The sequence below is a fragment of the Anticarsia gemmatalis genome, chromosome 24 (genome assembly GCF_050436995.1).
Source record: "Anticarsia gemmatalis isolate Benzon Research Colony breed Stoneville strain chromosome 24, ilAntGemm2 primary, whole genome shotgun sequence".
Lineage (NCBI taxonomy): Eukaryota > Metazoa > Arthropoda > Insecta > Lepidoptera > Erebidae > Anticarsia > Anticarsia gemmatalis.
Window position 1 is genome coordinate 1,913,806 of NC_134768.1, and position 15,309 is coordinate 1,929,114.

The 15,309-nt window shown below is 33.8% G+C and overlaps 1 protein-coding gene across 2 annotated transcripts in view; it reads right to left on the reverse strand.

Annotated features, from left to right (window-relative positions):
• Positions 1 to 14,451, reverse strand: part of LOC142983464 (facilitated trehalose transporter Tret1) — a 48,884-nt gene extending 34,433 nt beyond the window's left edge. Inside the window, exon 1 of one of the 2 annotated variants that reach the window (XM_076130358.1) lies at positions 14,409 to 14,451. The gene's annotated coding sequence lies outside the window, so the exon portion shown is untranslated. Of the gene's footprint in view, positions 1 to 9,656; positions 9,816 to 14,408 lie in introns of those variants that run through there. The other variant, XM_076130357.1, reaches the window with a different exon arrangement.
• Positions 14,452 to 15,309: the final 858 nt, after the last annotated feature.

Genomic DNA, 15,309 nt, shown 5'->3' on the forward strand with positions numbered 1-15,309 from the left:
GAAAATTATGCGTGCAAGTGTATATTTCTCATTTTTAGAAATGGAATTTCGATGACTAAGCTTTGTAAGAAAGATCTTTGAGTTTGAATTAAAATTCAAAGTAAATTTTAAGGTTTACAAAATACCGGTTTGGTCCGGAAAAACTAGACGTTCATTCAACAATTATCTTAGATAATTAGAGGAAAATTTTCAATCAAAATAAATCTATCCAGACAAAATACTTCGGACGATCAAAATGATTAGATTTCGCCATTATATTGATTCTTTATACTCAAACGTCGGAAATGGTTTGATTAATTACGATTGTTTGATAATTTTAAGAATTAATTATAAGAAATAACCGGAAAAAAGTAATAAGGATTATAATATATAAGTAATAAGTATGTATTTAGAAGTATATAAGTATGTTTATCAGTTATTTGGTTACCATAGTACAAGCTCTGCTTAGTTTGGAATCAAATGACCGAGTGTGAGTTGTCCAATAATATTTAATATTTATTTATTTATTTTATAATGTTGATTAGAGTTGTGATTTGTTTTGGCAGTCTTTTGGAATAATAGCTATTATTTTATAGGTTATCTTTAAACGTAATAGATTTGGATATTAAATATGTGCTTGTCATTATTTTACGTAAGAAAGTTCAAAAGACTTCTCAATGCATTAAGATGAAATTTGTGTGTACTTTGATAGACCAGATTAACACCGTAATTATAGATACCTACATTTTTAAATCTGGATGTTTGAAGGGAATGTGGCAAATTGTTATCTTTGCCTTATTCTGTGAAAAAAAAGGAGTGATTTTACGTGTGTATACTTTTTATCCTAGAAAAAATTTCATATGTGTACAGTTTCTTTTTCGATAAAATAACGGTAGTTGTTCTAATAAAAAAATTATTTAGATTCAGTGAGTAACAGTTAACTAACAACAATGAGACCATTAAAACATAAACTATCCATAGATAATAAATAACCTTCAAATCATAGACAATCATCAAGATCACACGCGCACCGGAAGTCGTAAAATTCACGACCTAATCGGTTCCGCTTTCCTTTTAAATGGCGAGTACCGATCTATGGACTGACCGCGTCAAAGGTCGCTTCATTGACTGTTCGTTAATTAACTATTAGTGGACCCGCGCGGCTCAGGAGATGATTTTCCAAAAAAGTATAGTATAGTATAAGTAGTATATAGTATAGTAGTATAATCACAAAATGCAGTTTTATACGTCTAGCTCCAAAAATGGCGAACTTTCAAGCAAACTTGCATACCCTATTTTATCCCCTTAGGGGTGACGTGAGATTACTAAAAAATCCTTTCTTAAGTGCCTACATCATAAGCATTTCAATACATTTCCATTCAAGGCATTCCTTGGTCACATCTCATGATTCTAACTTCTATAGTTTAGGCTGTGCGATGATTATTAATCAATCAGTCAGTCAGAAGTAATTTTATAGGTATAGATAGAGAGTACGCCAATGACATTGATCTCAGTCACTCACGTTCAATGCAAGTGCCAAATATAATTTGCTTTCCTCATTACTTGTTTCCTTGTTCCTTCATTACTTATATAATTACATATACTTAACGCGTATTGTTCAATTTTCCTGCTTACTAAGTTATTTTATGACGTGTACGTGTTAAGGAAAATTATAATCGTTTTTCAATACAACTAATGTTGCTCAGAGAAAATTGATAGGCGTTGAGATTATTTTTCGCCTTTTTAAATAATTTATATTATTATGTAAACTATAATGTGTATGTACGGGATTAGAGTAGCTTTGACAATAATTATACTTTAAACTTATTTTATCTGCAATTTGACTAACTGATTAGTAATAGACCCTAGCCTAGCACGGAACTAATTTTTAAAACGCCTGTAGAAAAATTGTTGAGGTGAAGTTAAGTAAATTGCTGTAAGAATATAATCAGGCGCTTCGCTTAAAAATCTCAAAACAGGGCATAGCAGAAAACGATTAATGATCAATCATTGTCTATGAATAAGATTTAATATCGAAGATTAGGACTCTTTGCTATATTTAGCTTACATATTTGTTTAAAACATCCTAGTTCTTACCTTACGAAACGGATAGCGTTTTAAAAAAACAGTTTTTGTTTAAATCGCTCTTTTAGTCGATCTGATCACGCGCCAAAGTCATAATAGAGTACCTGCACCTAATTAATAATATGAATTTCCTACACTTAAAATGAGTAAACAAGCAGAGTGTACTTGAAAACGAGTGTGTTATCGTGAAACGAGTGGCGTCGCTTTGAAACTTCACGTATCAGGGGACCCAAGGACAATTGCTGAAGTGTTTTCATTATGTATATCATTGTCATATCTAGAAAAATAGTAAATACTAGAAACTTTACATAAATTACTAGTTCTAGCCCTTGAATATGCGTGGAAAGATTTCTCAAGGTAAAATACCTACTTCCTCACTTCTTAATCTAATATATAAAATTCTCGCGTTACAGTGTTCGTTGCGATAATCCTCCGAAACGGCTTGACCGATTCTCATGAAATTTTGAGAGCATATTGACTAGGTCTGAGAATCGGCCAACATCTATTTTTCATACACCTAAATGACACAATTTTTTTTTATATGGCAAAGCAACGTTTGCCGGGTCAGCTAGTATAATTATATAACTCAAAGTTGACTGACTGACATAGTGATATAGCAACGCACAGCCCAAACTGCTGGATCTGAAATATGGCATGTAGCATCCGCTAAAAAGGATTTGGATCAATTCTACCCCGAAGAGGATAAAGGGGATAAAATATTGCATGAAAATTCTGTCCTAAGACACAAACCACGCGGACGAAGTCGTGGGCAAAAGCTACCAATATTACAAATGCGAAAGTATCTCTGTCTGTCTGTTACGATTTCTCGTCTAAAATACAGAACTGATTTTAATGAAATTTGTTACAGACATAGAAACTGACCTTGAGAAAGTACCTAATAGGTCGGAAAAAAGTCTTATCGCATTATAGTATGTATGAACTTGTAATAAAATCTCTTTGGCTTCAAGAATCACAAATGAGTACTCGGTTCATTAGGTTTCTTCCAGTGAGCTCGTGAAATACTCAAATATCGATCTTTTTTGTGTAGAGAAAAGATTTTATTACAAGTTCATACATAAATGCGAAAAGACTTTTACCCCGACCTAATATATAGTCCTTTTCAACCCGTCGCTTCTCGCGATTTTCTTATTACATAGTATTAAGTAAATTATGTTTGCGTAAGTATGTGATAAACAAACAAATCATATCACATGTAATGGCTTCCTATTCTCCATAAATAATGCATATTTACTATCAATTAATAAACATAATGCAGTTACTACTTCTTATTGTAATTATTTACTGTGTCACTAACAAAGTTGGGAATTTGACGTTCATATAACTTTCGACAGGACTTTTGCGTTTAAACAGATATTAATAAGTATATTCATACATAAAATTACGCCTTTTTCCTTCAGGGTTAAGCAGAGAGCAAAGAACGCCACTTGGTACGATTCTTACAAACTTCCCTTGCCTCATTCACATCCATACATCTTGTCATACAGGACCGCCGGTTACGAGTACTACGCACCTAACCTTTTTGCAAGACATCGTCAAACTTTTAAACTCCTACCAATGTTACGACTAGTAAGGCTTTATGTATCAGTTATGTTACCTTAAGTATTCAGCCATGGAAACCAATTAAAAGATTCACAATAAAATCTTAAAGATATCTCACATTTTGTAAGACCATACTGTTTTTATGTCAACACACGCATGACACTAAATGACAAATCATGACCATTGATATTTATAGATTTTTGAACAGTTTCTAATATTATCTGTATTTCTGAGGTTTCAGTAAAAAGGATTTAATTATTGCGACTGGATCATGAATTGCCTGCAAGGGTTGTAGCATTTTGGTAAAAAATATGTATGTATATGGCTTTAGATTTTATTATTGCTCTACGCTTCGAAAGCTAAGTAGGTAATCATCTTTGGAAATGCGAGTAAAACTGCAGGGCACAAAAAGTCGATTAGAAAATAATAAGTTACTAATATAAAAAACTAATTAAACGATTACATTTTTAAAACGACAATATCTTTCCAATAATACAAACTAGTTGGTCGTATTCGTTGTTTTTCACACATTTCTAGTTAATTTCATTTAAAAATTACTTTCTTATGTACCTACTACGTAATTATAAGTTGTATCTAATATGGCTTGTAAACCAGTAATATAGCAGTAAATAAACACATAGGAATCTAGTACTATTTACATAGAATTGTATTTACTAGCCCGGGTAATAACTAATCGGATTAAATGTCACAATATACGAACTAGTTTCTGACCGCGACTTCGTCCGTATCATAAGATTTCTTGGGGTAATAAGTATGCTATGTGCTAATTTAATTTGTAAACTATTTATGTGCAAAATTTTATCAAAATCCGTTTCGTAGTTTGTGCGTGAGAGGATTGCAAATATCTAAGCGAAACCTTGAAGTTAAAAGTCTATTGAAATTAGCAGTCAATTAAATTTAACTGTATAAGAAACTATGTAAATTGTAACGCCAACGTCCTAGAAAGACATACACAAATCATAACGGTGATGTTTTGCAAAGTCAGGTGCGTAGTACTCGTAACCTCCTGTATGACAAAATGTATGGATGTGAATGAGGCAAAGGAAATTTGTAAAGATCGTACCAAGTGACGTTCCCTGGCCTACCCCTTGAAGTAATACTTGGAAGAATTCTTTCCTTTTTATTTCGTTATTTATGGAACGCAAAAGCGGAACTTGAAAAACTACCCGTGGCTAATATTTTAGTAATCACGGATTTTATTTCAATAATCAATGTATTTTATCATCAATAACCGGTCTCAGTTTGATTACAATCAGTCTATAATCATATCAGACTCATACTAGCCACTGTATAATGTTTTCACTGTTCCAAAATCTACGATACCTATAATAATTATCTCATTATGTAATTCTTATTCGTTATTTATCATAAATCGATTGATTTGTAATCATTGTGGTGGACACGTGGCATTTTGTCATATTTTGCAAATAAAAATGATATAATCTTTTATTTCGATACAAAAAGGAATGCGAAATTGCGCGAATTTGCCTCTGCCTATGCCATCAGGTATAACCGGCGTGATACCTATGTTGACTGCCTGTGGCGCAGTCGGTAATATGCGACTACCACGCAAGAGGTCTCGGATTCGAATCCTGGATCGGTCCAACAAGTCTTTTCTGAGAATTCTGTTAAGAATATTACAAAGTTTGCCCAGAGTTAGTCGGAGTAAGGATATGAAAGTCGTAGATCTTCGTGTTTCGGAGAGCACGTAAAGCCGTCGGTCCTGTGAGTTTAATAGAATAGAGACACACACACACTTGGACACTATAAAAGTCCTGTACAGTTGTCTGGTTTTAATGAAGCCGCCTTACATCTGTTAACAAGACGTATAACAAATATTTATCAAAAAAGCGTTCATGGAGGTCGCCAGTTCCGATACAGATATCCATCTTATCTATACATTCATTAACAAATTAACTACGATTTTTAATTCAATATCATTTAATTACAAGTTTTTATCAATTATCTGATCTCAGCTCTTAGTATTTTGTTTTATCTTCCGAATTTCTGCTAACGTGTGATTTTTTATTATGTGATTATAGTTTTGATGATAAATTGATAAACAATATAAACAGGAAAAGGTAAATGTTCTAGAAGGTTTCATTCAAGTTATGCTATACGTTTCGAAGTTATGTGTGTATTAGAAATAATTATCACTTGTTCCAACGGTGAAGGAAAACATCGTGAGGAAACCTTGCATGCCTAAAATTTGATTAATTCTTTTGCTGAGGGCATGCAAAGTCGCCAACTTGTTACTTGCCCCATTCGGGAGGAGACCCATGCCCAGCAGTGGGGCAGTTATGGATTAAAAAAAATCTTTAGGGCACGCAGAGTAACCAACTCGCACTTGGCCAACGTGGTGGACTCAAGGACTAACCCTTTCTACGTTTGCAAGGAGACTCTTACCTAGTAATGGGTTAAAAAAAGTACCTATCTTGTTTTCAGGGTCACAGAATCTGCTAATTAAAACATTGAATACTTATTATAATTTTGTTTACCGGATAGACATGACATACATCAGTCAATTTCAGGATTAACTGTAAATCCAGAATTTAACCTGATAATAAAAACGAACCAGTCACAGTTGTCGAAACTGTGTCATTTGATAATAAATAATTAATCATTATAAATGCACTCTCAAGATAACATATATAATTTATAACACGTTCTGATATAGTCCAACAACTTAGCAGAGAGCCTTGGCAAGCACGGTTTTGCTAAATGGTAATTAGTTATACCATTTCCAAAATTAGGTAGCTCTAGCTCTGACAAGACTTACCTTCTTATTCATAAACACACTATAAATCAATTTTAGTTAAAAAACTACTATAATATGTTTTGTCTTTTTCATTTCGCTAAGGAGTGAAAGAAGCAAAACACTAAAGCCTTTCATAACTTCATATATTTTTATGAATAAGAGGGTCTGTCTTTCAAGCTTCTGACAGCTGGTAAGGACTGTCAAAGATTAAATGTCAAATTACAACCGGGATTCACAATTCAACGTGCCCTTCGAAACACGGAGTAACTGGGTATTGCTTTTTATAATATGGTCACCCATCCACAGACCAGCCTCTGTTAGCGTAGCTTAACCTGAGAGATCCGCGCGACTGTTGTTACTTTAGCCACTGACTCTTCAATGTACGTGATGTAATATAAAAAATCTATACTAATATTATAAAGCTGAAGAGTTTGTTTGTTTGAACGCGCTAATCTCAGGAACTACTGGTCCGATTTGAAAAATTCTTTCAATGTCAGATAGTCCATTTATCGAGGAAGGCTATATATCATTACGCTACGACCAATAGGAGCAGAGTAGCAGTGAAAAATGTTACAAAAACGGGGAAAAGTATGACCCATTCTCTCTTTTGTGACGCAAGCGAAGTTGCGCGGGTCAGCTAGTAAATAATATAATCAAACAAAACATACTTATCAGTCGCAACAGCTGCGGGACGGAGTCTAATAGTTGATTCATAACATTACATTACACATATGTATTATTAATACTATGTGATGTTTACATATGGCATACGATATGTCGGTGAAATGTTCTTTGTCTATAACAACAATGCATTAGGCTGAAAACAATCTAAATATAATTACTTAAAGGTGCCTGACTGACATAGTGATCTATCAACGCACAGCCCAAACCACTGGACAAACATTTTATAATAGGTAAAGACATATCTAAAAGTGAAAATCCTAGAGGAAAACGTAATAATGTTCTGCTGGCCGATATTCGACTACAGCGGACAGTTTCATTTAAACTAGTCGACTGAAGCCTTTATTTATAGTATCCAAGTAAATGCACAATACATAGGTACACTCTCTATTCACATACTCTAATAGCCCGGTAGACCAGCGAGAGGTCAGGCACAGGACAGTCATTGGCAAAAGCTATTAATAAAATTAGTTTGTTTTATTTTGTACTCAATTTATCATTTAATTAAAATAGCTTCATTTGTGTTATACTATAACCTACTTAAGTCCTATTTTTACTTGATAAAAACTATTTATTTATAAAACCGGATTGCCGTAACACTAATAACCTATTTATAAGAATAAGTAATTAATTGTAATCTAACGATATATTTTCTTTTTAATCTAGATAATCGATCAGTTTTATCAATTAAATAAATAATCTTGAGCACAATCAATAGTATTTTTCCTTTTGTTACGTAAAAGAACATAATATAATCTATATTTAAATATATACCGATTAAATTCATATTTACGTCGCCATAAAAAACTAATATTGATTTGGCAAAAGCATTTGAATGCATATAACAGAAAGTATGATTAAGAAATGGGTGAATTAAATGTGATTTATTTTGGTAAAGTAAATAATTTAGATAAATGCAGTCCAATTTTGATGCAGAAAATACAAATCTTCTACAATACTTAAAAAAATCGTGGATAGTCAAAGGCGTTCTTCAGGGATCTAATCTCGTGCCATATCCAAACTAGTCTTGAATTTCGCACTGTCAAAAACTGTTCGAAAAGAAGGATTATGTATATAAAAATAAATCTTTATATACATAATCCTTCTGTAAGTGTGTATGTCACTGAACTTCTGTTAAACGACTGGACCGATTTTAATGAAATTTTGTGTGTGTGTTCAAGGGAATCTGAGAATGGTTTAGATTATTAAAAAAAGTTTAAAATTTTCAAATTAAAGACGTGTAGACAGGACAACGTTTGTCGGGTCCGCTAGTAGACTATAAAAAGTTCAACGTGAATCTAAAAAGAGTTTAAACCTCGTAAACGTTTACAGTCTAAACAGAATTGGTTTATAGGTTCATAGATCTTTTTCACTTTGTAAATAGATTTCGTTGCACGTCTAATGACGTCACGTTTTGGTAATTTATTGCTGTGTTTTTAAAGATGCATCTATACAAAGTATGTAAACGTATTTAAGAGCAGCTCTAAATACATTATAGTGAGTATATTGATTTGGTTCAAATGTGTTATGGTTTAAGATAGTAATTGTCATTATTATGAAGATATCGAAGATTCAATACGATTCTTTTCTTATTTTGAGTTTTTATTTAAAGCAGACTTAATAGGTTTTAACAATTCTGTCGATACTTTAAGAGGTTTGACTATCGGATTGGCTATCTAACACTTATCCAGGTATTATAACATCGGCTCTTTATCTTTTAAATAATTTCCAAAGGCCACAAAATCCATATTGAAACTAAACAACTCGATGTTTAAACGCGTTTGTTTTTCATTCGTCCTATAGTACATTCACCTATCGTCCTGTTTACTATAAACTCGAATACTATAAACAAGAATGTAGCGAAAAATAAACTAAATTGACCTTACAATGTCGAAATGAGACTTTGGTAAAATAATACCAATGGTCCCCATTAACAGGCACCAAAATTATAAATATAATAATAATATCAAGTAGTTTTTTCCATTAGTTTTGCCATAGTTCCACACAGTCCGGTGATTGTCCTTGGGTGCATTTTATAGTGTAAACAGGGATAATCACCGGATTGTGACATCGAACATTTTTGAAATATTAAAGCAGTCGAAAAGGGCCTCTACGTGTTGGCTTCGGCCCCACGCACGCCTACCAAAAATCCGGGACTCCATAGTCCCGAGATGAGGTACAGACTTACATAATAATAATATAAAAAATAGAACCCATTACTCTCCTACTGTTGGGCAAGGGTCTTCTCCCGTAATGAGGACGAGGTCAGGCCTTGAGTGTAAGGCCCTTAGTGTAAGTTGGTAACTTTACGTCCCTTTAAGCACTGTGCTACTATAAGACATGGAAATTTCATCACAATGTCTTCTTTCACTATTATATCAATTTACCACATATCTATTAATTAAAGTTTGAAGTATTTTTTGCATTTAATAAATAAGCTTTTCGTAAATAATTTGTAAACGCCAATGATTTAATTAATAAAGCTCGTATTACAATTAATGTACTTATTATGAAAAAATAAATAAAAATTCACTAGAAAACATAAAAAAGGATTATTTAATAAAGTACTTACATGAACTTTTTTAACACAAACTTTAACAAATTCAATTAAATTATTGTGTTTCGACAGCTTGTTTTATCAGGGTGTGCAACGATAATGCGTGTCGACTCCAACCAAACGAACAAACGTACTGAGCGATAGATAGTATAGTGAGTTTCACACCAAAATGATATTTATATGTAGTTAGCCATTATTTAAAGCACTTCAAACGTGATTGATAATAGAGGATTGTGGGGTAATATGGACTTTGACACTGTGTTTTTTATAAGTACTTCCTAAGCAACTTATCAGCCTTTTTTCCAAACTATGTTGGAGTCGGCTTCCAGTCTCACCGGATGCAGCTGAATACCAGTATTTTACATGGAGCGACTATACTATATCCGATATGTGTACTATATATCGGACCTCCACAACCCAGCTACCCCTGGGTAAGACTGGTAGTCAGACTTTCAAGCTTTGACTACTGGCAACAAGTGGTTACGATCGTCAAAGATCTTGTGTGTATGTCTTTCTAGAGAATCTTCTAATGACGCAACGTTTCGGTTTACTTTAAATTGTTTTAACACAACATTTTATGCGTTTTATGAACGCTGAAAGCTTATTAATGTGCAATAATAAATGTTGTAGGTAGGTAATTAATACTATTATTTGCAGCAAATGACTAATATTTGTCAGGAGCTTGTTTCTCGATAAATACTAATTATAATTTGTTTTCGAATGATGCACTTATGAATATTTTGTTATACCTACTTACAAATATAGCACAGTATGCAACTGCTTTGCCTATGGAATATTATTATTATTTAATAGGTACTACTTTTGTCCGCGACTCCGTAAAAGAAAGAAATTGACGAAGTAAAAATATTCTTTGTGTGAATCCAGGTTATGAATTTTACGGTAGCAAATCACACCATTTCGTAACTTTCAAACATATTGTGATTTAAAGACCACTCGCCACGTCTTTTGTCTGCGATAAATTCAAAATCTGCTGAACAAATAATCATGCGGTTACACCAATATAGCAACCGAAAAGATGTTAGTGTAAAATGTGTTGAGATTTTGCTTGAAAAACTTTTTAAGCGCTTTTCATAATTGGACATAGTTAAGCAGAAAGGACTCAGTCCACACTTTGACCACAATGGAGTTAAGTATGCCATCATTCTCCTGAAGGTCAAATCTATGATGTAGTTAAATCCCTATTTTTAAAATGTACATGAAAACTACTTTTCCTACTACTTCCACTCAACCCACAGAATCAAGAGTGTCAAAATGTATCCTCAGGAGAGTACAAAGAAAAGGTCCAGAGAAAAGTCAAAGTATGGATTGAGTAACTACGTCCAATTTAAAATCAGACACGCGTTTGTGCTAATAGCCTTACCTACCCTAATTAGTGCAATATTCTCGAGTATTTCCACTAATACTGATATGATTGATAATGAATGAGTCTATCGTTTCGTTTGTATATATGTTACTGTAAAAGCCCGAACTGTGGTAAATCCTAAGATTTTCCTGTAAATCCTAAGATTTACTAACTCTCAATGGTAAAAGTCCGAACAAGCCAGAGTTTAAAAACTATGTTACGATATATGAAAAAATCCTCCTTCATAATTATGTTTATAACTATTTCACGGTATAATTATATACTGTGATATTGTTATAAAGAAGGAGTTTTGGGCATAGCGACATGGGTAGGTTAGGTTAGAAGGCTAAGGTGGGAGCGAGCGAAGCGAAGCTCCCACCTTAGCCTTCGTGGTTATTTTTTTTTAACCACCCAGAAGGAGGAGCCCCGCTAAGCGGGGCTCCGGCGACATCTCGATATCATCAAGTGAATATAGGTAAAAGTTCGAAATAAAATAATTATTCGGACTTTTACCATTGCCAGTTGGTAAATCTTAGGTTATACCGGAAAATCTTAGGATTTACCACCGTTCGGGCTTTTACAGTAACATATACATACAAGGTTGGGGCAGGATTAGTAAAGACTAGCTGACCCGCGCAACTTCTCTTGCGTCACGTAAGAGAGAATGGGTCATAATTTTCCCCGTTTTTGTAACGTTTTTCGTTACTACTCCGCTCCTCATGGTCGTAGCGTGATGATATATATATATATATATATATATATATGTATATGATATATGCGGCGATATATTATGCGGCCTGATGATATTATGCGGCGTGATGATATATATATATATATATATATATATATCATCACGCCTATAGCCCTCCGCGATAAATGGGCTATCTAACAGTGAAAGATTTTTTCAAACCGGACCAGTAGTTCCTGAGATTAGCGCGTTCAAACAAACAAACTCTTCAGCTTTATAATATTAGTATAGATTAGTATAGATTATAATATTAGTATAGATAACATGCTTCTGTCAGACGTCTACCGAACTTTACTTTATTTACGACACTAGAAATCTTGATATTAACACTGGTTCTCTAATATACCAAGCATGTTATTAGAAACCTTTCTCTTGAATCACTCTATCCATTTTAAAAGCTCCATGAAAATCTGTTAAGTCGTTTTAAAGATGTAAGCATACATACGTACAGACGTGGTAAGCTGTTTTGCTTTATACTATGTCATGATTATCAAAAGCAAAAGAAGCTGAGTAATAATGAATACTCGTTTTTTTATTTAATTGCAACGTGGCAATGCTGCCAGCCTTCTGGGCACGTTACCCGGGGACGGCGATGAGGAGATATCTTATGATGCCTTATTTTAATTTTAATTTTATTTATGTTTAATTTATTATTATTATTTTTTCGTTTGTACATATTAAATTATTATATAATGTATTAATTTCTGTCCATGTAAATAGAAGTTTTCTAAATAAAACAAGATAACTTTAATCGTCAAAGTTGTTCAAGTCGACCGAAGGTCCTTTGACGTGGCTTAACGACTGTTATCCTGATTGACAACTACCGGAACCAACTTTTAACATGCCTTCCGAAACATGGAGACGCTCAGATCAAATACAGTCACCGATCTATAGAATGACCGGTGAGCGCAACTGACTATGCGTATGTTTATAAAAGGTGAATGAACGTCCTCGTGATCTATGAAGTTTAAAATTTGCCATTGTGATAGGTCAGGTAGGTCATTGACCTAAGAAATCTCCGCGAAAATATAGACTGCACAACTTCGTCCGTGTAAAATAATTTCTTGAGGTAAAAAGTAGCCTGTGTTAATCTAGGTCATAAACTATCTATGTATCAAATTTCATTAAAATCCGTTCAGCAGTTTTCTCATGAAAACTTTCGCATTTATAATATTAGTACGGTACTTTAAGGTAGTAAAATTACAGTATAACAATAGAACTGTAGTCCTAGCTATTATAAGAGGAAAGATACAGAATAGTTATTATTAAATTGGCTCCAAGAAAATGGTTATAATTCAGCCGGATTCGTAAATAAATTCTCAATAGAACATTAGTCTTGGAATAGCAATTTATAACGAAACTAACAACATTGTATTGTTTCTAAAGAATGATTGCGATGAAACGAAAGCTTTAACACCGTTCATATTGTATATATACTATAGACCAACAACTTAATAGAGAGCCTTGGCAGAATCTTATATATAAAATCTTCGTGTCATAACGTTCCCGAACTCCTCTGAAACGGCTTGACCGATTCTCGTGAGCATATTGAGTAGGGCTTAGAATAGGCCAACATCTATTTATCATACCTCTAAGTGTTAGTGTCCCACCAAGGTGCGCCCACCCCTGACATTTTTTTTCTATTTATATGGCAAAACAACGTTTGCCGGGTCAGCTAGTATATCTATAAAACTCTTCCGTTACTGAGTGACTGACTGATAGACAATGCACAGCCGAAACTACTGAGTTAAGAAAGATGAAATTTGCTATGAAGATTTCTTAGGAAGTGCAGAGGAGCACTAAGAAGAGAGGATTTCTGGAAATCGCAGCCCGAAAGGAGTGAAATTCCACGCGGGCGAAGCTGCGGTCGGAAAGCTAGTTGAGGATATAAATACATAATTCCGCGTATGTTCAAAATAAAAGAGTAGTGGCAGATAGAAAATCATCCGTTGCTCTTGCATCAGTCTGCAAGTGTCTGATGTTCAGATTTCGTGTATCTCCGCTACTTTCAAACCTTGCACACAGCACTCTATTAAGTTGTCGGTCTTTAATGCTTATTCATAAACGTTATTTGGGCTTTGGATAAGTTCCAAAATTTTGGAAAACAATGTCCTTATTTGACCTATAAATGTCGTCATCAGCCTTGTCTTTCTTCCAACTATGTTGAAGTCGGCTTCCAGTCTCACCGGATGCAGCTGAATACCAGTGTTTTACATGGAGCTATTGCCTATCGGGCCTCCACAACCCAGTTACCTGGGTTATAACACGATACACTTCGGTAAGACTGGTTGTCAGACTTTCAAGCTTCTGACTTCGTAGTCAGAAGCGTTAGTATAACGACTGTTGAAGTTCTTTGAAAATGACAACCAAAAATGAATATTTGACCTGTGAATGTATAAGGTCAAATAAAGTTGTAGGTATTATAACTCAGAAAGAATTTCAAAAAATTTTTTTTAGTAGTAAGTCAAATATCCTATATTTTTATTAGGTATTCCTGAAATAACTAGGAAATTTCGACAGCATCTCCGTTACTAAAATAAGCGTCAAAAAAATTAAATCTAACTTTAAACACCGCACAAGAACTCACCCCAAAAAAAAATAAACACCAAAATGAGAAATATCAATTAATAATTAATTAATGATAATTAAAACTCACTTTTATCCACTGGTTAGCACAGGACACTGGCAGCTAACTAAATGAGGTAACATGTAAATATCATAACTTATAAATACCCCCCTACAGGGTGACATTAAGCGCGAAACGATTGTTTACAAACGAGTTCCGTAAAACAAATATTTATTGGTAAAATGTTATTTTTGTACAACATTTTATAATGGTATTAGCTTCCGTCCGCGACTTGGTCCGCGTGAAATGGGGAAACCATAGTAAAATCTAAGCTAACTTCAGTTCAATCTGACGAAAATCTAATAAGATTTATACAAACTTGTATCCCCTATTTTAGCCCGTTAGGAGTGAAATTTAATCAAAACTTTTTCTTAAGGTTTACATCATAGTAGCTTTATGCATGCAAAGTCTCAGCCCGATAGATTTAAAATTGACAAAGCTTCATGCAAACTTTCATCCCCTATTTTATTCTCTTAGAGGTAGAATTGATCAAAAGCCTGTCTTCGCGGATGCCTACGTCATAACATCTACATGCATGCTAAATTTCAGCCCGATCTGTCAAGTGGTTTGGGCTGTGCGTTAATAGATCACTATGTCAGTCAGACAGTCAGTCACCTTTGAGTTTTATATACCACATAGATAGATAGATATAGATTTTAATGCGGTTTTCTCTGAAGCCGTTTTCTAGCCCTTGCTTCCGACGGCCAACGTTCCAGGATTAGTAAAAGAGTTAAAAGTCCCTGTACAAAAGGTTTTATATGTTTCTTTAATACAAATTTTGATATCAATGCGATTTTCAATAACTATAATGTGCCTAATTCTGTCTGACTGCCTGAATCCTGGTTTAGTGCTTCCATGTTTAAACGATTAAACGGCAAAAGTTTAGTGTGAAGTTTTATTTTTTATTTCAATTTACATACTCCCAGTATCT